Source organism: Bos indicus, chromosome 7, assembly GCF_029378745.1.
Source record: "Bos indicus isolate NIAB-ARS_2022 breed Sahiwal x Tharparkar chromosome 7, NIAB-ARS_B.indTharparkar_mat_pri_1.0, whole genome shotgun sequence".
NCBI classification, from domain to species: Eukaryota; Metazoa; Chordata; class Mammalia; order Artiodactyla; family Bovidae; genus Bos; species Bos indicus.
This window is the reverse complement of record NC_091766.1, coordinates 54,739,350-54,763,578: the sequence shown is the minus strand read 5'-3', so window position 1 is coordinate 54,763,578 and position 24,229 is coordinate 54,739,350.

Here is a 24,229-nt window from a genome sequence, read left to right as displayed (position 1 = left end):
AGAATTAATTATCTTATATGAGAGTCCTCCATTCTTAGTATTTATTTTCTCTCAACAGTTTTCTTGTTTAGTTTGTTGTATGTGTATTTTTCTATGGCTGAACTATGAGTTTTGTTTTTTAAGAAAACCAAAGATGTTAGATATTGTGTACCCCAGACCCTCCTCATTTTACAAATGGGTTGTAACAATAGCTAGTATTACTTGAATCAGTTTTATAATTGAAATTTTAGAATATGCGTTGCATAGAAGAAATACTCAATAAATATTTGAGTATCGGGCATTTCAAATATCAGTGGTGTAACAACAAATACCTTTCCTCTGCTCCCTTAGTGAGAAACTTATAGTCTAGTAGGGGACATAAAACATTCATCAAATATGATTTCCTGCCTTGTACTAAGTCCTATAGCAATAATGCACATAAAGTATATTGGGAATTCAGAGAGAAAATGTTTCTGAGTGACTGGTCATAGAGAGTTTGTGGGAAAAATGGTTTTTAATCCATAAATATATGTATGTAGAAAAAGGGGGTAAGGAAAAGTAAGATGAAAGTATTTGAAATGAAGCAAACAGCTAAGCTGAAATACAGGGAAAGGGAAGTCTAGAAGATATGTATGTTGTTCAGTTAGATGAAACCTTGATTAGGTTAAAAAAGAATGAAATATGACAGGAAAAATAATTTAGACCTTGAACACATTACATTTATGTAAAGAGTAGGAAATTATTGTTTGAATCAGGAAAATAACATCTAGAGAATCAGATATACAATGTTCCTTGTTTTTAGAAAATGCAATATTATAATTAATAATTTGAATGGCACTACATTATCACTTTTGAATTTTTTCTGGTGCTTCTAATAACACAACTCAGACTAATTGTAGATAATTGCCTGGGAAAATGATAACACTTTCTAGTTAAACAATGCACTCCCAAAGATTTGGGGGACAAGAATTTCAGATAAAGGGAAGAGCAAGTTCAAAGGCCTTAAATATGCTTGAGAAACTGGGAAAAAACAACTGTTGATGGAAGGTTGGAGACCTACACTTGGAAATGGGAAGGAAGCAGGAAGTACAGGAACGGTCTTCTAAGAGGGAATAGCAGTCTGGCCAGGGAGTCACCACTGATTGTCTGGGCTCTGGTCGCCTGTCTGTCTCCTGGCTGAATCAGAGTAATAAGAGGAAGAATTCATGAGAAAGGGCTTCCAGGGACCTCTTGGGGCTTCTTTTGTTGGTGGCAAGTTTCTTTTGTTGTGGGTTTAGTTTCATCATAATACTCAATGGAGAATTAAATATCCAATGGAAACTGAAGCATTGTTAAGAAGAGGGAAGGACTTCTAAGTGGCCTGAAAACAGCAAAAACCCACTTCAAGGGGGGAACATTGACATTTTCAACAGGTGGAAAATGGCTAGTATAGAGGAGTGGAGTAGAGTGGTTTCTTTTTATGAAAGATCCTATTACTCAAGAACCATATAAAAAGATTCTTGACTTTTACCTGCTCTTGTTGGGACCTGCTCAGGCTCAGTGTATTCAAATTTCCAGTGAGTGAGACATAACACCATGTGTTCAGAGCTCATGTATATTTGAAGAATGAGGATAAAGAGAATTTTTAAGATTGAGAGGCAGTGAATAACTGGAGTTTGGAGGAAATTTGTGACAATAGTATGGATATATTATGAAATTGTAAACCTTGAGGAAATTGTGTGCAATGCTGATTCAGAAAAGAGCCAGATGGTACTAAATAAAACCTGAGTTCATGACCACTTCAGCTATTTTCTCCCTCCCTGACTTGTAGAATGCGCAGGATTTATATGTGTGGTGAATGATTATTGACCAAATATATCCCAGAAGAAAATTCCTCACCTTGAGGGTTCTAACACTCAATCCAAACCAGACCTCTTATGACATTACCTACTGATTCATATCTGCATATTGCCATGTCTTTACTCACATGATTTTCTGTCAAAGACCTCAGCTTGTCAAAATGTCAACTTGCCTGGGATTTATTCTATAATTAATCTCATCAGCTAGAAACTATTTTTTTTCCTCTAAATTTCCTCTAATTTATAACATAGAGTTATAAACGTCCTTCTCATAAAGTGCTCACTATATGTTTGGTTTTTTCTAGTTCTCTTTTTAACTCTCACATTTCCCAAGAATAAATATCAGAAACAGACTATTCACAATCTATACTTATAAGAAATTTGCACATTTCTTGAGCTGTGTAAATGTACATTTCTACAGTAGATCCATTTTAACTCAGTAAACAAACAGGTCAATATCTCAGTATGAAACATCTGCCTTCAAGTAAGTAATGATGTCTTTTTGTTTATTAATTTGTTTGTTTATTTGTTTTAAAAGAATTGTTCAGTTTCACTGGGTTGACTTAAGAACCCAATATGGTGGCCTCCCCAAAGCAAAGTGAGTTCCACAGTGTTTCCATGTATGATGAGTAAGAACTGTTGACAACTTCTAAATGAGGCTTCTTCCTCTTTTACCAAGATACAAGTATATTCTAGAGTAAAGCCCATTAGGGATAGGGACCAAGTCTGCATTCACTCTATACAGTGCCATCATATGGCAGCAACTTGCCTCAGAATTGATAAATCAGTTCACTTCAGTTGCTCAGCAGTGTGTGACTCTTTGTGACCCCTTGGACTACAGCACGCCAGGCTTCCCTGCCCATCACCAACTCCCAGAGCTTGCTCAAACTCATGTCCATCAAGTCGATGATGCCATCCAACCATCTCATCCTCTGTTGTCCCCTTCTCCTCCGGCCTTCAAAGTTTCCCAGCATCAGGGTCTTTTCCAGTGAGTCAGTTCTTCTCATTAGGTGGCCAAAGTATTGGAGCTTCAGCTTCAGCATCAGTCCTTTCAATGAATATTCAGGACTGGTTTCCTTTATGATTGACTGGTTTGACCTCCTTACTGTCCAAGGGACTCTCAAGAGTCTTCTCCAACACCACACTTCAAAAGCATCCATTCTTAGGCTTTCTTTATGGTCCTAGTCACTAATGTTTCTGAGGAGGACTCTGTGTTTATTATATAGTAACTAGAACTTTAAGCCCTGTCTCAGAATGGGGATAGGTTCTAGTAGAAGGTCCATTAGAAGCCTGAGAGTATTGGAGAAGTCCTGACGGTAAGGTTAATGGCCCAACTTTCCCTAAGGAGGGTTAATTCTTTCTTGTACGTCTTTCCTGGAAAGCCTTTCAGAACTGCTGGACTCATTTCTAAGGAAAGCTCTAGAATATTTCTTTTCAATTCCGCATATTTCTTTTGTTTAATTGAAGTATAGTTGACTTACAATGTTGTGTTAGGTTCATGTGTAGAGCAAAGTGATTCAGTTATGCATATTAATAACAGATGGCTCCTCATTTGATCAGCCATAATTGCATCGCACACCCATTCCTGAGCCAATCACTTGCAAGGGGAATGGGGAGACTATTGTTGGTTTAGACCAATCAGAATTCACCCCATCTCTCCTGATGCTCATGGCTGATCAGTACTTGAACAAAGATGGAATTTTCTCAGCTAGAAATAAGGAAGGCCAGAAACACCTGTTGGGTAAGCAATCTGTATTGTCTGCCACTGAAATCAAATAGAAAGATCTTAGTGATCAAGAGCATGTTACTGCTAAGGAGTGAAAGATGATTCCCATGCTTTTGGCTTAGGCCACTCAAATAAGTCTGTATTAATAATTATCTTTATAGACATGTTTCAAAAGGTTTAGATTCAGAAGGACTGTATTACAATGCATTTTCATGTTCCTAAGAGACAAAGAAAAGCCTTGAAATGTAAATTTATCCTAACTGCTCTATGGAATTAATTCTGTTTAATATGAAAACTGAATATTCAGTATATTATTGCCCTAAATTGAGCACATTTGGGGACAATACATGCATATCCAGCGGTTTGATCTCATTTGTCAATAAAGTAAACATAATTATGAATGTAAGCCTTAATGCAAAATAAATATTCTGCTTAGGAATAAATTCTTTTTAAGACAGGAAAAATTTCAGTTTTCTTTTAATATGTGGTCTCTCAATAAATATTGTACATATTATTTTCTCCTTCTACACTCACTCAAAATTCTTAAACTTGAAACAGTTTATTTACCATGAACTAAAATGTCCAGAATTCTATTTCCAAAGCAGTCAATATTTGCAGTCATTCTCATAAGAGTAACTGAAAAAATGATCTTCAATAAGGGCATATTTGGTCTCTCCCTATAGTGAGAGGCCTGTCTGTTTCTAACAGTAGGTTGCTATGTTACAAATGCACCATCCTTGTATTATAGGCAGGAAGATAGCTGTTTGCAATTAGCCTATACAAAGCCAATAATGGCAAAATAATAAATCTGAGAGTTGTAAAAGCACCAGTCCTTGTTCATGTTCTTTTCCTTTTCAGACAAATTTAATTTTTTCCCCTTTATCCCTTCCTTCTCTTTCTTTTTTTTTTTTTTTTCCAAGAAAGTATATTTAATGTTCTGCAGTAGCTTAACATAAAGAGAACTAGACGATAGATTAAATTTCAGGTCAAAAGCCTTCCTGACCTCTGAATTTTCTACCACATCTTCCATAAAGGAAAGTTCAGCATGTTGTAGGTAAAAAAGTATGCCCAGCAACAATGTTAATTTCAACTTGTCATTCAACCAGTACAAGAGACATTGTGAATATTGATTCGTGTTGGAAGCAAACTCCAATTAGTGTAAACAGCATGGAGATATTTGACACTAATTTACAACAAGAGTATTAAAGCTTAGAGGAAGCAACAAGCCCTGTAAAGTAAGATTTCACAGTGACAGCCCAAAGGACCAGTGATGTGTTCAACATGATTCTGAAGTAGATGAAATGGGACAGTATTCCACTATATCTCTGGCATGGAGAAAATAAGTTATAATTCTATAGTTTTCTAATTAAATAGCATTATAATCTAGTTTGTAGAATATCATATAATCTTCTCAGAACATATTCAATCTGGAACATTTATGTTTTTAGGCATAAAAACATATGTCTAAAGGTGCTTCATCCTCTTAACAAATATTTTCCAGCTACCTACTATGCAAAAATTTATCCCAGCAGTTTATGACCCCTGCAGCAGCCTCCTGGTTGGTTTTCCTGATCATCTGCTCTTACTGAGACTAAATCCATCTTATGCTTTATTATTATAGGGTAGCATTGATCATGTCACTCAGATGTTTTGTCCCTTAGCAATGCCCATCATTTGCCTGATAAAGTCCATGCTCCTCAGCCTGATATCCAAGGCCATGTGGTATATGGCCCCAATCTAACTCTCAGCACTGTATGCCATTGTTCTTCTACTTTTGTTATTGACAATAAGGCCCTCACTTGAGGAAGGACTTAATCACGCTACTCTGATTTCTGCTTCTTTGATGGTAACCTGTAACTAAGGGACCATTTGTTTTCTTTGACTTCACTACATATTCTTCCTGCCTCTGCCTATGTTCTTCATTCTGCAGGGGGATAATCCCCATCTCACTCTACCTCCATCTTTTCTGAGTTCAAGGACTTGTGGCATCTCTGCTTTCATACCTAGCAACTCCTACATCTTATTTCCCTAACAGTAAGCATAGTGGTTCCTTATTCATGTTCATCTTTATGGCACATATATGGCTGGTACTTGGAGCAGGGAAGAACATTGAGAACTCACTATGTCTTGATGGTGAAAATAGCTCAGTATTATTCTTCTGTTTATTTGGTAACTGGATGACAGAACCTGGAGAATTCTAACAGACTTGCAAGCATATATCCAGCTCACTGCACATTTTTGGAGAAGGAATATGAAGCAGAGATTCAAAGCTTGGTCTCTGAAATCATTTAGACATGAGTCAAATCTGGCTATACCACTTACTACCTATCTGATCTCAGGAAAGTGTTTTTAATATTCTGTAACCTCTATTTTCTGATAGAGGAATGAGAAATGAAATTATATGGTTGTTACAAAACGGGGATGTGATTTATGGACAAATACCAACAAAAATACTTAAAGGATGAAAAGCCTCTTTATGGAAAAGAGAATAGAAAATTATGGATATTACATGAAGTCAGAGATGAGGCAGTAGTCTCCCAGTTGGAGATATTGACTTTTCAGGTCTTCAACTCTTGATGATATTATAAAAATTGCCAAAAATTTCACTCCCACAGAGAGAAGATTCTTCAAAGTGTGACATATACTCTTACCATTATCGTGAAGGTTTATACGCCTTTCACCTGACTCTTCTGCCTTGATTGTGTCTGTCTGTCTGCTAGTTGTAGGTCATGGGTGTAAAGCAACAACAGCCTATTCCTAAGTGTTTATTGTGATATTAAATAGGTTATTTTCCCTTGGATATCCCTGTCTATTTCTCTTCTAATATTGCCTACTTCATTTGCTAGAGGAAAGAATTAAGTGAGATATTATGCATGTAAAGCATTTACATGATACTGGACATAGGGTATGCTCTTAATGATAGCTCTTAAATGATAGCTGGGGTTATTATTTGATCTTTTGCATATTATTTGTTTCCCTCCAGTGAGGAAATCAAGTGGAATGATTTAAAGTAAGCCATCCAAATCTTTTGTCAGGTGGAAATGCTTTGGATTTCCTCTAAGTCTTACCATGACCAGTGGAGAACAGAAAGTAGAATGGAAGATATGATACTTTAATGTTAAGAAGTAAAGCTGATCCTTGAACAACATGCAGGTTAGGAGAATCGACCCCCAGGGAGTCAAAAATCTACATGTAACTTTACAGTCTGTTCTGTTTTCTGTGGTTTTACATTCAAGAAAGGATTCAGTTAACCTTAGATCATATAGAATATATTTATAGGAAAAAAAATCTGTATATAAGTGAACCTACACAGTTCAAATTGTGTTGTTCAAGGGTCATTTGTACATATTATTCAGGAGGAGTGTGGAATCAGTGTCATCCTTACTTGCCCCTTGAAGAAACATGTTCTTTGTTAAGGTGGAACCAGAAGAGGTAAAGAAAGGCAATGAAAAGAGAGGCAACTGTAGTAATGTGGTTTATAACAAGAGATACATTTTTAGTCTTCATCCCCATTTCTGGCATAGAGCTCCAAAAAATTCGGAATTTCCTGTGATGAGAGCCGTAAAGGTGTCTTTTGTTATGTTGGTGAGGTGATGTTTTGGATCACACCCAAGGATGGGGGCTCAATGCCAAGAGAACCAACCATGTGATTAATGAGTTGGAATTTTTAGTCCCACCCTTTGACCTCTGGGGTAGGGAGATGGGTTGGAGGTTGAACCAATTTCCCATAGTAAGTGATTTAAGCAATCATGTTTACTTAATGAAGCCTCCATAAAAACTCAAAGGACTTCTGGGATGGTGAACATGAGGAGATTTGGGGAGAATGGCAGTCTCAGAGAGAGCATGGAAGCTCCAAGACCTTTCCTCATACCCGGTCTTATGTACCTCTTCCATCTGGGTTTCCTGAGTTATATCTTTTTATAATAAACTGGTAATGAAGGAAGTTAAATGTTTCTCTGAGCATTGTGAGCCACTCCAGCAAATTAGTTGAACCTCTGGAGGGCATCGTAGGAACTTCTAAATTATAGCCAGTCAGTCAGAAGTACAGGTAACAATTTTGATTTGTGACTGGTATCTGAAAGGTATCATCTGCATGCAGATAATACCACTCTAATGGCATAAAGTGAAGAGGAACTAAAGAGCCTCTTGATGATGGTGAGAGAGGAGAGTGAAAAAGCTAGCTTGAAACTCAACATCTAAAAAACTAAGATCATGGATCTGGTCCTATCACTTCGTGGCAAAGGGGAAAAAGTGGAAGCAGGGACAGATTTTATTTTCTTGAGCTCCAAAATCACTGCAAATAGTGACTTCAGTCATGAAATTAAAACTTGCTCCTTGGAAGAAAAGCTATGACAAACATATACAGTGTATTAGTAATAAAAAGCAGAGATATCACTTTGCCAACAAAAGTCTGTATAGTCAAAGCTGTGTTTGTTCCAGTAGTCACGTACAAATATGAGAGTTGGGCCATAAAGGAGGCTGAGTGCTGAAGAATTGATGCTTTTGAATTGTGGTGCTGAAGAAGACTCTTGAGAGTCCCTTGGATTGCAAGGAGATCAAACCAGTCAATCCTAAGGGAAATCAACCCTGAATATTCATTGGAAAGACTGGTGATGAAGCTCCAATATTTTTGCCACTGGATGTGAAGAGCTGACTCATTAGAAAAGACCCTGATGCTGGGAAAGATTGAAAGCAAAAGGAGAAGGGGGCAGCTGAAGATGAGCTGGTTAGAGAGCATCACTGACACAACAGACATGAATTTCAGCAAACTCTGGAAGATACTGGAGGACAGAGAAACCTGGTGTCCTACAGTCCATGGAATTGCAAAGAGGTGGACACAATTTAGTGACTGAACAACAAATCTGAAAGGTAGGGGGCAGTCTTGTGAGGCTGAGTCCTTAACCTATGGGATGGGATCTGTTGCTATTCTCCAGGTAGATAGTGTCAGAATTAAGATAAATGGAACTAATTCAGTCTTTACTAAGTATCTTCAACTAAAAAAAAAAAAAAGCAGATGGGAGTACATTCTTAAACATCAGCATTTTAAAAGAATGTTCTTTTCCTATTCTCTCAGTCTCTGTCACTCTCACAAACATAATGGCTATTCCATTTCCTCTCTCCACCTCATTCTATTCTCTCCCCTGGAAAAAAACAAAACTTTCCCACTCCCATTTATACTCTCTACTGTTTCCACCTCCTCCATCTCTACTCTTTATTATATGAAGCAGTATAACTTCTCTGGATTCCACAGTTTTGTGTTTTGCTCTGCCAGTTATTTAATATCTGACCTCCAAAGGAAACCCATGGTCCTAATCCAAAAAATAGACATATTCACTCTTGGAAAAGGAATATTATAAGCACTTAAAATTTATAAACCTTTCTTTTATCTCATTTGGCTGAATGTCAAATGATATAGTCAGGAATTTCCATGGATTCAATGGGAACTGAGCTGGACTTTGAAAGCTTGGTAGAATCTCAGAAGTAGGGGTCCAAGTAAAGAAAAAAGGATAAAGTTAAATGTGAATGGATAGGGTAGGTCGCTGAAGAACAGCATGATAAATTTAAAGGACAATGAATCAGGTTGAGATAAGAACTAAACTGTCTGATTCTTAAAAGGTGTCTAATCATGCCTTAACTTTAACAAGAGTTTCATCAATTGAACTGTTGTTGAGGTATTTGTAAAGGTGGTACTCTGGTCATTTGAGTGTTTTATGTATCTCAAAACTTTTCTTTCCCCAGTATTCTTGATTCCAGTAAATGGCAGTCTCATCATTCTAGCTGTTTGTGTCAAAAGCCTTGAAGTCATTTTAAAGTCTTCTTTTTCTCTCATAATTCCTTTCAAAATCATCAGAAAATACTATCTTCTTTAACTTCATAATATGCAAGAATCCACTTATTTCTCCTACCTCTTCAATTGCCATGTGGTCCAAGCTACCATCATGTCTGTCCTGGAACATTGCCATGGATTTCTAAATGGTCTTCCTGTATCTACTCTTGCCCCTTTTCAGTACATGTTCAGCATATATAAATATACCTTATAAATATAAGGTATATTTATATATATATAATATATATTATATATATAATATATATACATATAGGCTGTCTGAGGAAGCTGTACAAATAGCTGAGAAAACAAGAGAAGCCAAAGGCAAGAAGAAAAGGAAAGATATACCCATTGGAATGCAGAGTTCCAAAGAATAGCAAGGAGAGATCAGAAAGCCTTCCTCAGTGAGCAATGTGAGGAAATAGAGTGAAACAATAGAATGGGAAAGACAAGAGATCTCTTCAAGAAAATTAGAGATACCAAGACACCACTTCATGCAAAGATGGGCACAATAAGACAGAAGTGGTATGGACCTAACAGAAGCAGAAGATATGAGCAAGAGGTGGCAAGAATACACAGAAGAACTATACAAAAAAAGATCCTCATGACCCAGATAACCATAATGGTGCGATCACTCACCTAGAGCCAGACATCCTGGAATGCAAAGTAAAGTTGGCCTTAAAAGCATTGCTGTGAACAAAGCTAGTGGAGGTGATGGAATTCCAGTTGAGCTATTTCAAATCTTAAAAGATGATGCTGTGAAGGTGTTGTTCTAAATGTGCCCGCAAATTTGGAAAACTAGCAGTGGCCACAGGACTGGAACAGGTCAGTTTTCATTCCAATCATAAAGAAAGAAAATGCCAAAGAATGCTCAAACTACTGCACAATTGCACTCATCTCACACGCTAGTAAAGTAATGCTAAAATTTCTCCAAGCCAGGCTTCAACAGTGCGTGAACCGTGAACTTCCAGATGTTCAAGCTGGATTTAGAAAAGACAGAGGAACCAGAGACCAAATTGCCAACAACTGTTGGATCATTGACAAAGCAAGAGAGTTCCAGAAAAATATCTGCTTCTGCTTTATTGACTACACTGAAGCCTTTGACTGAGTGAATCACAACAAATTGTGGAAAATTCTTGAAGAGATGGGAATACCAGACCACCTGACCTGACTCCTGAGAAATCTGTATGCAGGTCAAGAAGCAACAGTTAGAACTGGACATGGAAGAACAGACTGGTTCCAAATCAGGTAAGGAGTACATCAAGGCTGTATACTGTCACCCTGTATATTTAACTTATATGCAGAGTTCAGTTCAGTTCAGTCACTAAGTCGTGTCTGATTCTTTGCAACCCCATGAACTGCAGGACACCAGGCCTCACTGTCCATCACCAACTCCTGGAGTCGACCCAAACCCATGTCCATTGAGTCGGTGATGCCATCCAACCATCTCGTCCTCTGTCATCCCCTTCTCCTCCTGCCCGCAATATTTCCCAGCATCAGGGTCTTTTCAAATGAGTCAGCTCTTCACATCAGGTGGCCAAAGTATTAGAGTTTCAGCTGCAAAATCAGTCCTTCCAATGAACACCCAGGACTGATCTCCTTTAGGATGAACTGGTTCGATCTCCTTGCAATCCAAGGGACTCTCAAGAGTCTTCTCCAACACCACAGTCCAAAAGCATCAATTCTTCAGCACTCAGCCTTCTTCACAGTCCAACTCTCACATCCATACATGACCACTGGAAAAATCATAGCCTTGACTAGACTGACCTTTGTTGGCAAAGTAATGTCTCTGCTTTTTAATATGCTGTCTAGGTTGGTCATAACTTTTATTCCAAGGAGTAAGTGTCTTTTAATTCCATGGCTGCAATCACCATCTGCAATGATTTTGGAGTCCCCCAAAATAAAGTCAGCCACTGTTTCCACTGTTTCCCCATCTATTTGCCATGAAGTGATGGGACCAGATGCCATGATCTTCATTTTCTGAATGTTGAGCTTTAAGCCAACTTTTTCACTCTCCTCTTTCACTTTCATCAAGAGGCTCTTTAGTTCTTCTTCACTTTCTACCATAAGGGTGGTGTCATCTGCATATCTGAGGTAATTGATATTTCTCCCAGCAATCTTGATTCCAGCTTGTGCTTCCTCCAGCCCAGTATTTCTCATTATGTACTCTGCATATAAGTTAAATAAGCAAAGTGATAATACACAGCCTTGACATACTCTTCTTCCTATTTAGAACCAGTCTGTTGTTCCATGTTCAGTTCTAACTGTTGCTTCCTGACCTGCATACAGGTTTCTCAAGAGGCAGGTCAGGTGGTCTGGTATTCCCATGTCTTTCAGAATTTTCCACAGTTTATTGTAATCTACACAGTCAAATCTTTGGCATAGTCAATAACAGATATGCAGAGTAAATCATGGAAAATACTGGGCTGAATGAAGCACAAGCTGGAGTCAAGATGACCGGGAGAAATATCAATAACCTCAGATATGCAGATGACACCATCCTTATGGCAGAAAGCTAAAAAGACCTAAAGAGCCTCTTGATGGAAGTGAAAGAGGAGAGTGAAAAACCTGGCTTAAAACTCAACATTCAGAAAACCGAGATCATGGCATCCGGTTCCATCACTTCATGGCAGATAGATGGATGAACAATGGAAACAGTGAGAGACTTTGTTTTGGGCTCCAAAATCAGTGCAGATGGCGACTGCAGCCATGAAATTAAAAGATGCTTGCTCCTTGGAAGAAAAGCTACGGCCAACCTAGACAGCGTATTTAAAAGCAGAGACACAACTTTGCCAACAGAGGTCCATCTAATCAAAGCTATGGTTTTTCCAGTAGTCATGGGTCGCAAAGAGTCAGACATGACTGAATGACTGAACTGAACTGAAGGCATTCCTCTATGGATATTTAACTGCTATGGCAACTGACTTAATCCACAAACTATGTGACACAATCCAAAATCATGTTATCAGGATAAAATTAACAACCTTTCATTTAATAGCAATATGAAAGATATTATATAATTTAATGAAAAAAAATAGTGTAAAGTAGTAATGCAAATACTGCAACTGATTCCAGTAAGTTGAGGTGCCCATAGGAAACAGATAATTCAGTTGAGGAGAGTAATTAGATTGGACAGAGTTAAATGAAGTGACTGATTATAAAGGTGCTAAGATTAAGGAGGAGGTGAAGTACCCTGGGGTAACAATAGTAGAGCTGCTTCCTTTCTAGGTCTCAAGGATTAGGAGAAGGCAGCAGTCACATGACCCAATTAGAGAGAGCTGTAGCAGTGGCAGGCCATTCCCTGTTGTAACTGTAACCATGGGAGAAGAAACAGGCACTCCAAAACAGAGAAAAGCAGGAAGAGAGACAGGAACTAACCCTCCAAACTTGCCCTGCTCCCATGGTGCAGTTTCTGCCACTGCCCACCATTGTTGAATCTAACTAGAATCTAGAAGGCCAGGGGCCAGAGTGCCTGTGTGAGGCAGTTCACATCGGTGAGCCTCCCAGGGAACAGAATGGGTATGGAAAGAAGACAGTGAATATGGAGGGGCAAAATAAAATCCAGGATAAGTTAGTATGTAATGGCTCAATGATAAGTACCATGGAGAAAAATAAAGCAGGGTAAGATATACAGGGAACATGGAGCTGACAGGGCATTACTATGACACTTTATATAGGAAGGTCAGGGAAAAGTCCCATGAGGATTTGACATATGATTAGAGGAAGCCTATAGCAAGTGAGAAATTGAGCCATAGGTTGAACAGGAAGAAGAAGTTTTCAAGCTGAGGGGACAGGAGATGCAAAGATCTGGAGTTTGGAGCATGCTCGACATAATTCAAGGAACTATAAAGAGGTCAGTATGGCTGGAGTAGAATAAGGGGAAGGTGAGGGAGAATTTGATTAGATTCAGATCACATATGGCCTTTTGAGTTTTTGCATGATTTTGATGGGAAACCATTAAAGGAGGTTAGCAAAGAAATAAATTAACTGGCTTAGAATTATATACATATATATATATATATATATATATATATATATATATGTATAAGTTCAGTTCAGTTCAGTCACTCAGTTGTGTCTGACTCTTTGTGACCCCATGGACCACAAGCAAGCCAGGCTTCCCTGTCCATCACCAACTGCCAGAGCTTGATCAAACTCATGTCGATCGAGTCTGTGATGCCATCCAACCATCATCCTCTGTTATCCACTTCTTCTCCCACTTTCAATCTTTCCCAGCAACGGGGTCTTTTCCAGTGAGTCAGTTCTTTGCTTCAGGTGGCCAAAGTATTAGAGTTTCAGCTTTAGCATCAGTCCTTCCAATGTATAATCAGGACTTATCTCCTTTAGAATGGACCGATTGGATCTCCTTGCAGTCCAGGGACTCTCAAGAGTCTTCTACAACACCACAGTTCAAAAGCATCAATTCTTTGGCCCTAAGCTTTCTTTATAGTCCAACTCTCATATCCATACATGACTAATGGAAAAATCATTGCCTTGACTAGATGGAACTTTGTTGGCAAAGTAATGTCTCTGCTTTTTAATATGCTGTATAGTTTGGTCATAACTTTTCTTCCAAGGAGTAAGTGTCTTTTAATTTCATAGCTGCAGTCACAATCTTCAGTGATTTGGGGGCCCCAAAAAACAAAGTCTCTCACTGTTTCCACTGTTTCCCTGTCTATTTGCCACAAAGTGATGGGACCGGATGCCATGATCTTAGTTTTCTGAATGCTGAGTTTTAAGCAAGCTCTTTCACTCTCCTCTTTCACTTTCATCAAGTGGCTCTTTAATTCTTCTTTGCTTTCTGCCATAAGGATGGTGTCATCTGCATATCTGAGGTTATTGATATTTCTCCCAGCAATCTTGATTTCAGCTTGTGCTTCTTCCATGGAATTTTGCATGATGTACTCAGCATATAAGTTAAATAAGCAGGGTGACAGTATACAGCCTTGACATACTCCTTCCCCAATTTGGAACCAGTCTGTTGTTTCATGTCTAGTTTTAACTATTGCTTCTTGACCTGCATACAGATTTCTCAAGAGGTAGGTCAGGTGGTCTGGTATTCCCATCTCTTCAAGAAATTTCCACAATTTGTTGTGATCCACACAGTCAAAGGCTTTGGCATAGTCAATAAAGCAGAAGTAGATGTTTTTCTGTAACTCTCTTGCTTTGTCAGTGATCTAACAGATGTTGGCAATTTGATCTCTGGTTCCTCTGTCTTTTCCAGCTTGAACATCTGGAAGTTCATGGTTCATATCCCGTTGAAGCCTGGCTTGGAGAATTTTGAGCATTACCTTGCTAGCGTGTGAGATAAGTGCAATTGTGTGGTAGTTTGAACATTCTTTGGCATTGGAATGAAAACTGACCTTTTCCAGTCCTGTTGCCACTGCTGAGTTTTCCAAATTTGCTGGCACATTGAGAACAACACCTTCACAGAATCATCTTTTAGGATTTGAAATAGCTCAACTGGAATTCCATCACCTCCACTAGCTTTGTTCACAGTGATGCTTTTAAGGCCCACTTGACTTTGCATTCCAGGATGTCTGGTTCTAGGTGAGTGATCACATCATGCTTATCTGGGTCATGAAGATCTTTTCTGTGCATCCTTGCTACCTCTTCTTAATGTCTTATCCTTCTATTAGGTCCATACCACTTCTGTCTTTTATTGTGCCCATCTTTGCATGAAATGTCCCCTTGGTATCTCTAATTTTCTTGAAGAGATCTCTAGCCTTTCCCATTCTATTGTTTTCCACTGTTCCTTTGCATTGCTAACTGAGGAGGCTTTCTGATCTCTCCTTGCTATTCTTTGGAACTCTGCATTCAAATGGGTATATCTTTCCTTTTCTCCTTTGCCTTTAGCTTCTCTTCTTTTCTCAGCCATTTGTAAGGCCTCATCAAACAACCATTTGGCCTTTTAAAATTTCTTTTTCATGGGGATGAAATCACTGCCTCCTGTACAATGTCATGAATCTCCATCCATAGTTCTTCAGGTACTCTGTCTATCAGATCTAATCCCTTGAATCTATTTGTCACTTCCATTGTATAATCGTTAAGAGGTTTGATTTAGGTCAAACCTGAATGGTGTCGTGGTTTTCCTTACACTCTTCAATCGTAGTCTGAATTTTGCAATAAGGAGTTCATAATCTCAGCCACTGTCAGCTCCCAGTCTTATTTGTGCTGACCGTATAGAGCTTCAGTTACAAAAAACTTAATCAATCTGTTTTCGGTATTGACCAACTGGTGATGTCCATGTGTAGAGTCTTCTTGTGTTGTTGGAAGAGGGTGTTTGCTATAAGCAGTGTGTTCTCTTGACAAAACTGTTAGCCTTTGACCTGCTTCATTTTGTACTCCAAGGCTAAATTTGCCTGTGACTCCAGGGTATCCTCTGACTTCCTACTTTTGCATCCAGTACCCTATAATGAAAAGGACATCTATTTTGGGTGTTAGTTCTAGAAGGTCTTGTAGGTCTTCAGAGAACCATTCAACTTTAGCTTCTTCAGTATTAATGGTTAGGGCATAGAATTGGATTACTGTGATATTGAATGGTTTGCCTTGGAAACAAACAGGGATCATTCTGTCATTTTTGAGATTGTAGCCAAGTACTTCATTTTGGACTTTTTTGTTGACTATGATGGCTACTCCATTTCTTCTAAGTGAGTCTTGTTCACAGTAGTAGATATATGGTCATCTTAGTTAAATTCTCCGATTCCTGTCCATTTTAGTTCACTGATTCCTAAAATGTCAATATTCACTCTCACCATCTCCTGTTTGACCACTTCCAATTTGCCTGGGTTCATGGACCTAACATTCCAGATTCCTGTGTTATATTGTTCTTTACTTTATTGATCGAACTTTAACTCCATCACCAGTCACATCCACAACTGGGTGTTGAATTATTATTTATTTTGGGGGGGGGGCTCTGTCTCTTCATTCTTTATGGAATTATTTCTCCACTGATCTCCAGTAGCATATTGGGCACCTACCAACCTGGGCAGTTCATCTTTCAGTGTCATATTTTTGCCCTTTCATACTGTTCATGTGGTTCTCAATTCAAGAATACTCAAGTGATTTGCCATTACCTTCTTCAGTAGACCACATTTTGTCAGAACTCTCCACCATGACCTGTTCATCCTGGGTGGCCCTAAACGGCATGGCTCATAATTTTATTGAGTTAAACAAGGCTGTGGTTCATGTGATCAGTTTGATTAGTTTTCTGTGACTGTGGTTTTCATTCAGTCTGCCCTCTGAGCAATAATGTTAAGAGGCTTATGGAAGCTTCCTGATGGGAGAGTCTGACTGTGGGGGAAACTAGGTCTTGTTCTATTGCAAGATGTTCTTGCCAAGATGGCAGAGTAGAAGGATGTGCACACATCTTCTCTTATGAGAACTCCAAAGTTACAACTTGCTGCTGAACAACCACTGACAGGAGAATGCTGGATCCCACCATTGAGAGACACCCCAAGTCCAAGGGCAGAGGAGAATCCCCAGCAAGATGGTAGGAGATGTGAAATAGCATTTAGAATCAAACCCCATACCTTCCAGAGATGCTTGGAGGACTCAAACAAAATCTTTTGTGTACCAGGAGACCCCACAGAGACTAAGCCAGACCTGCCTTTGAGTGTTTGAGTGTCTCCTGCAGAGGTATGGGTCAGCAGTGGCCTGCTTCAGGATCAGGGGCTCTGGGTGCAGGAGACCTGGTTGTGTCATAAGCCCTCTTGGAGAAGGTTGTTATTAACCCCACCATAGAGCTGCCAGAACTTACACAGGACTGGGGAAACAGACTCTTAGATGGCACAAACAAAACCTTGTGTGCACCAGGACCCAGGAGAAAGCATCAGTAACCCCACAAGAGACTGACCCAGGAGTCTTGCCTGTGAGTGTTCAAGAGTCTCCAGCAGAGGCGTGGGTCGGCAGTGGCCTGGTGCAGTGTCAGGGGCACTGAGTTCGGCAGTGCGTGCCCAGGCCCTTTTGAAGGAAGTCGCCATTGTCTTCATTACCTCCACCATAGTTTGGTCTCAGGTCAAACAACAGGGAAGGAAGCCAGCCCTGCCCATCAACAGAAAATTGGATTAAAGATTTACTTTAATTTATGAGAGGAATGCCTTAGCTTTAAGTATACAGTAGAAGGCTTGCTGAACCATCAACCAATAAAGAGAATATATTTTAAAGCTAGCATTTTAAAGCTAGCACATACATTAAATCTAAACCATATGTAAACGTCCATGACTGATAAGGCTGTTTCTGGAGCATACTGCTAAAACTGCTTCAGCAAAGTTGTTTTAAGTCTCTATCAGATGAGAGATGGGAGTCTGGGCCAGAGGAATGGCTGATTCAGAACCAGCTAGCAGAAAATGCTTTCAACTCTGAAATGTGCTGATATAGGCAGAGAGGGACCCAACTGCCACAACAGAAAGCAGGGACTCTAGTCCTTGCTTTGTGCTACACTAGCTAACTCTGAGGGCCATGATCCATGTTCCTCTGCAAATCAAACATTTTATACTCTTACTCCTGTTAAGCTACCAAAAATACTCTCTTCTTTGAGCCTCCATAACAGCTAGGCCTCTGAAGATGTGGGATGGTAAAAATGTGCTAGTGGTTTAATATGTTTTGAGGGAAATAGATGAAGAAAAAAAAAAAAAAAAAAAAAAAACCCAGGCAACTACTGTGCATGCAATTTGCAAATTAAGATAAGCAAAAGATCCTTGTTATTAAGGGATTAAGGGAACATATTTTTCAGGATCAGACTGCTCTTCTAGGACTTGGGCTACTAAACCTATTAAAAAGTGACTATTCCTTTCTCAGTTGCCCCACAGGAAGTGAAGGAGTCATCATCCCAGCATCTTTTTCAACATAAACCCCTCCCCCCCCAAAAAAAAACAAAAAACAGAAAAGTGGATAGAGGGAAGCTGCTTCAACCAACTACCAAATGCCCATTGAGCATCTGTCATGTTCCTGGTGGAGCACAGGGTAGAGAGCATGTCATGCTGAGCTCACCATGTGTGGACCCTACCCCCCAAGGGCTTATATCTTAACTGGGAAACTTATATGAAATAAATAAGTAACTTACTTCAGAATATGCAAAGGGGTATAGTGGAGACATTGAGAATCTTGTTAGAGCTTATTAGACAGGAAGCTCATTTGGTAAGCAAAGTCAGGAAATCCCTCAGAAAAGGATGAGCCTGGAAAGGTGAATAGATGTGGAAGGCTGTGGACCGTGCCTACTGTGTTTGTAATTATAAACCAAAACTAGCACCAGACATGGCGGATACTCAGTTTGGGTTATCATTGCTATGAAACAATCCATTCTTAAAGTTAGTAGCCTATAATGACAACAACTTATTCATCTTTCATAATGCTGTGGGTTGGTGAGACTCCACTGAGGGTTATTCTGTTCCACATGTCATTGGCTTGAGCTGCAGTCATCTAGGGTCTCAAATGGGCAGACATGTCCAAGGTGGCTCACTAGTACATTAGGAAAGATGGCTGGAAGGCTTGGGCTCATTGGGGATGGCTGGGACCATGAGACCTCTCTGTCCATGTTATTTCAGGGCCTTTCCTTATGGCCTATTCATGTAACTTCTCCAGCAGTGTCCCTGGACTTCTTACTTGACAGCCAAGGTATCCTCTAAGTGCAAAAGTAAGAGTTGCCATGACTTCGTAAGGCTTAGGCAGATTTCTGGAATGGAGCCACTATTGCTCTGTCCTATTGGTTGGGGGTGAGTCCAAGGGCCAACTCAGACTCAGGGAGGGAGAGGATCACACAAGGGTTTGACTTTCTGAAAGTGTGGTTCATCAGGGCTGGGGGTCATCTTTAAAATCTAGGCACCCCTCTAGATGCTCAATAATTTTATTTTTATTAATGGGGGAAGCAATGAGTAGGAATCAGGCAATGTGGAAGGAGAAGCATAAGCAGCATCTTTGATGACAGAAAGGCAGGCACAATAAGTCCTTTTGAAGGACCTGGGAGAGGTTCAGTTTGGCTGAAGCACAGAGAGAGAGGAGGAGGGTTGTGGATGAGACTGGAGAGGGAGCTGGGGACAGGCTGAGCCTGGAGCCTGACTAACCTTGAGCTTTTCAGCTTTTCAGTTATATATAATATAAACCAATCAGTTCCCTTTCTTCCACTGCCAGTATGAGCTGGGTTTCTATCTTTAAATGAAGAGGCCTGACTAATGGTAGGGAGGCGGCAGATCATGCTTCCTAGGAGGGGAAGGCCCTGGAGGTGACCTCACCATTGAATGCAGAGCCATTTGGAAACAACCTGTTCTGCACAAATGTGGAGCCTTGTGATTATCTCTGATGTGCAGACTGAACGTAGGATAGGCTCTGCCCCTGACATCAAAAAGAGAAAGGTTTGTGGGTGGATGTTCCAATGGCTTCAGAAATCCCTTTCCACAGCATAATTAACGTCAACAGCCAACTGCTGCTCAGTACTCCTACAGTAACTGGTCAAATATTTCAAAGGCTCTTCTCAAATTCCCACAATGTAAGTTTGCTTGTATCAGTTTCCACAATCCACAGTTCCAGCTTTCTGAATCCTAGACCCGCACTGCTTGAGGGTCTGCATTAAAATTTGTTGAACAGATTTAATGAGATAATTCATCCACAATGCTCAACACAGCACCTAGTCAGAATCTAATAAAACCCCAGAAAGGGTTAATTTTTATTTTTATTATTGTTATCTTGATTTCTGGAATCCCAAGTGCTTTGATAAATTTGGTTAAAAAAAATCTCGGCCTTTAGTTTTCCCAAAGATCCAAAAGGATAGGGGAGCTAAATCAAGTGGAAAGAAAACTTCTCTAGGGCCCCCTTCTGGGCCAAGCTAAAACCCAGGTACCCATCCTCTTAGACATGAGGTGCTACAGAGCCTCAGGATAAGGGTATGTATGTGGCATCCCTCCCTGACCTCTGTGTTCAACCAAGACCTATGCAGGGCTGTGTGGACAGTGACCAGGGTCCTTGTTGAGGGCTGCAAGCCCCGCCTGCCCTGCCCCAAGTGGTTCGACTTCCTCTTGTCTCATATTATGTGTTCCTTAGGTGTGCCATGCTGCCACCTTCCATGTGGTCTTGGCACGGGCTATCCTCTCTGCGTGGAGGAATCTCACTTCTACCACATTCAGATCTCAGTTCAATCTCACTTCCTTGGAAAAGCCTTCCCTAACTCCAGTCTATGTCAATTTATGATCCTACATGGTGTCATATTGTTCTGGTCTTTTCCTTCAGAGATGGGCAACACAATTTGTTAATATACTCTTCACTGTGATTCTTTGATGAATAATGAACTCCCTCACATGACTGTAAGTTTCATGAAAGCAGGATCCAATGGATTTTGTTGGTTTCTTTTCCTTTTTATTAATCACCCAATATTGTGCCTCCCTGGTGGCTCAGTGATAAAGAATCTGCCTGCAGTGCAGGAAACTCCAATTCAATCCGTGGGTTGGGAAGATCCCCTGGAGAAGAAAATGGCAACCCACTCCAGTACTCTTACCTGGGAAATCCCAGGAATGGAAGAGCCTGGAGGGCTACAGTCCATGGAGTCTCAGAGTCAGACACAACTTAGTGACAAAATAGCAACCTAGGAGGCTGGCACAAAATGCATGCTCAGTAAATTCTGGTTGAATTGATAGAGACAAAGAACAATGTATGCTATCCATTGGGATTAGAAAATGAACTCATCAGTTTATTCAATCCAGAAAGGCCATCCCAGAGAAATCATTGAGTTCCCAGAGGAATGGGACATCATTAATTCCAGAAACAATCCATTGTTCCTTGTCTGACCCTTAAATCAATTGATTGTCCTTTGTGATTTCATCTCTTTTTAAGTGTTCCTCTCCCTAAAAGGTAAGAGAAATCCAAGTAAGACAGTAGGTGTTGCAAGAGGGCATCAGAGGGCAGACACACTGAAACCATACTCACAGAAAACTAGTCAATCTAATCACACTAGGACCACAGCCTTGTCTAACTCAATGAAACTAAGCCATGCCCGTGGGGCAACCCAAGATGAGTAGGTCATGGTGGAGAGATCTGACAGAATGTGGTCCACTGGAGAAGGGAATGGCAAATCACTTCAGTATTCTTGCCTTGAGAACCCCATGAACAGTATGAAACGGCAAAATGATAGGATACTAAAAGAGAAACTCCCCAGGTCAGTAGGTGCCCAATATGCTACTGGAGATCGGTGGAGAAATAACTCCAGAAAGAATGAAGGGATGGAGCCAAAGCAAAAAGAATACCCAGCTGTGGATGTGACTGGTGATAGAAAAAAGGTCTGATAGTGTAAAGAGCAATATTGCATAGGAATCTGGAATGTCAGGTCCATGAATCAAGGCAAATTGGAAGTGGTCAAACAAGAGATGGCAAGAGTGAATGTCGACATTCTAGGAATCAGCGAACTGAAATGGACTGGAATGGGTGAATTTAACTCAGATGACCATTATATCTACTTCTGCGGGTAGGAATCCCTCAGAAGAAATGGAGTGGCCATCATGGTCAACAAAAGAGTCCGAAATGCAGTACTTGGATGCAGTCTCAAAAACGACAGAATGATCTCTGTTCGTTTCCAAGGCAAACCATTCAATATCACAGTAATCCAAGTCTATGCCCCAACCAGTAATGCTGAAGAAGCTGAAGTTGAACGGTTCTATGAAGACGTACAAGACCTTTTAGGACTAACACCCCAAAAGGATGTCCTTTTCATTATAGGGGACTGGAATGCAAAAGTAGGAAGTCAAGAAACACCTGGAGTAACAGGCAAATTTGGCCTCGGAATACGGAATGAAGCAGGGCAAAGACTAATAGAGTTTTGCCAAGAAAATGAACTGGTCATAACAAACACCCTCTTCCAACAACACAAGAGAAGACTCTATACATGGACATCACCAGATGGTCAACAGCGAAATCAGATTGATTATGTTCTTTGCAGCAAAAGATGGAGAAGCTCTATACAGTCAGCAAAAACAAGACCAGGAGCTGACTGTGGCTCAGACCATGATCTCCTTATTGCCAAATTCAGACTTAAATTGAAGAAAGCGGGGAAAACCACTAGACCATTCAGGTATGACCTAAACCAAATCCCTTATGATTATACAGTGGAAGTGAGAAATAGATTTAAGGGCCTAGATCTGATAGATAGAGTGCCTGATGAACTATGGAATGAGGTTTGTGACATTGTACAGGAGACAGGGATCAAGACCATCCCCATGGAAAAGAAATGCAAAAAAGCAAAATGGCTGTCTGGGGAGGCCTTACAAATAGCTGTGAAAAGAAGAGAAGCAAAAAGCAAAGGAGAAAAGGAAAGATATAAACATCTGAATGCAGAGTTCCAAAGAATAGCAAGAAGAGATAAGAAAGCCTTCTTCAGCAATCAATGCAAAGAAATAGAGGAAAACAACAGAATGGGAAAGACTAGGGATCTCTTCAAGAAAATCAGAGATACCAAGGGAACATTTCATGCAAAGATGGGCTCGATAAAGGACAGAAATGGTATGGACCTAACAGAAGCAGAAGATATTAAGAAGAGATGGAAAGAATACACAGAAGAACTGTACAAAAAAGATCTTCACAACCCAGATAATCACGATGGTGTGATCACTGACCTAGAGCCAGACATCCTGGAATGTGAAGTCAAGTGGGCCTTAGAAAGCATCACTACGAACAAAGCTAGTGGAGGTGATGGAATTCCAGTTGAGCTATTCCAAATCCTGAAAGATGATGCTGTGAAAGTGCTGCACTCAATATGCCAGCAAATTTGGAAAACTCAGCAGTGGCCACAGGACTGGACAAGGTCAGTTTTCATTCCAATCCCAAAGAAAGGCAATGCCAAAGAATGCTCAAACTACCGCACAATTGCACTCATCTCACACGCTAGTAAAGTAATGCTCAAAATTCTCCAAGCCAGGCTTCAGCAATACGTGAACCGTGAACTTCCAGATGTTCAAGCTGGATTTAGAAAAGGCAGAGGAACCAGAGATCAAATTGCCAACATCCGCTGGATCATGGAAAAAGCAAGAGAGTTCCAGAAAAGCATCTATTTCTGCTTTATTGACTATGCCAAAGCCTTTGACTGTGTGGATCACAATAAACTGTGGAAAATTCTGAAAGAGATGGGAATACCAGACCACCTGATCTGCCTCTTGAGAAATTTGTATGCTGGTCAGGAAGCAACAGTTAGAAGTGGACATGGAACTACAGACTGGTTCCAAATAGGAAAAGGAGTACGTCAAGGCTGTATGTTGTCACCCTGCTTATTTAACTTCTATGCAGAGTACATCATGAGAAACACTGGACTGGAAGAAACACAAGCTGGAATCAAAATGGCCGGGAGAAATATCAATAACCTCAGATATGCAGATGACACCACCCTTATGGCAGAAAGTGAAGAGTAACTAAAAAGCCTCTTGATGAAAGTGAAAGTGGAGAAGGAAAAAGTTGGCTTAAAGCTCAACATTCAGAAAATGAAGATCATGGTATCCAGTCCCATCACTTCATGGGAAATAGGTGGGGAAACAGTGTCAGACTTTTATCTTTCTGGGCTCCAAAATCACTACAGATCTTGACTGCAGCCATGAAATTAAAAGACGCTTACTCCTTGGAAGAAAAGTTATGACCAACCTAGATAGCATATTCAAAAGCAGAGACATTACTTTGCCAACAAAGGTTCATCTAGTCAAGGCTATGGTTTTTCCTTTGGTCATGTATGGATGTGAGAGTTGGACTGTGAAGAAGGCTGAGCGCCAAAGAATTGATGCTTTTGAACTGTGGTGTTGGAGAAGACTCTTGAGAGTCCCTTGGACTGCAAGGAGATCCAACCAGTCCATTCTGAAGGAGATCAGCCCTGGGATTTCTTTGGAAGGAATGATGCTA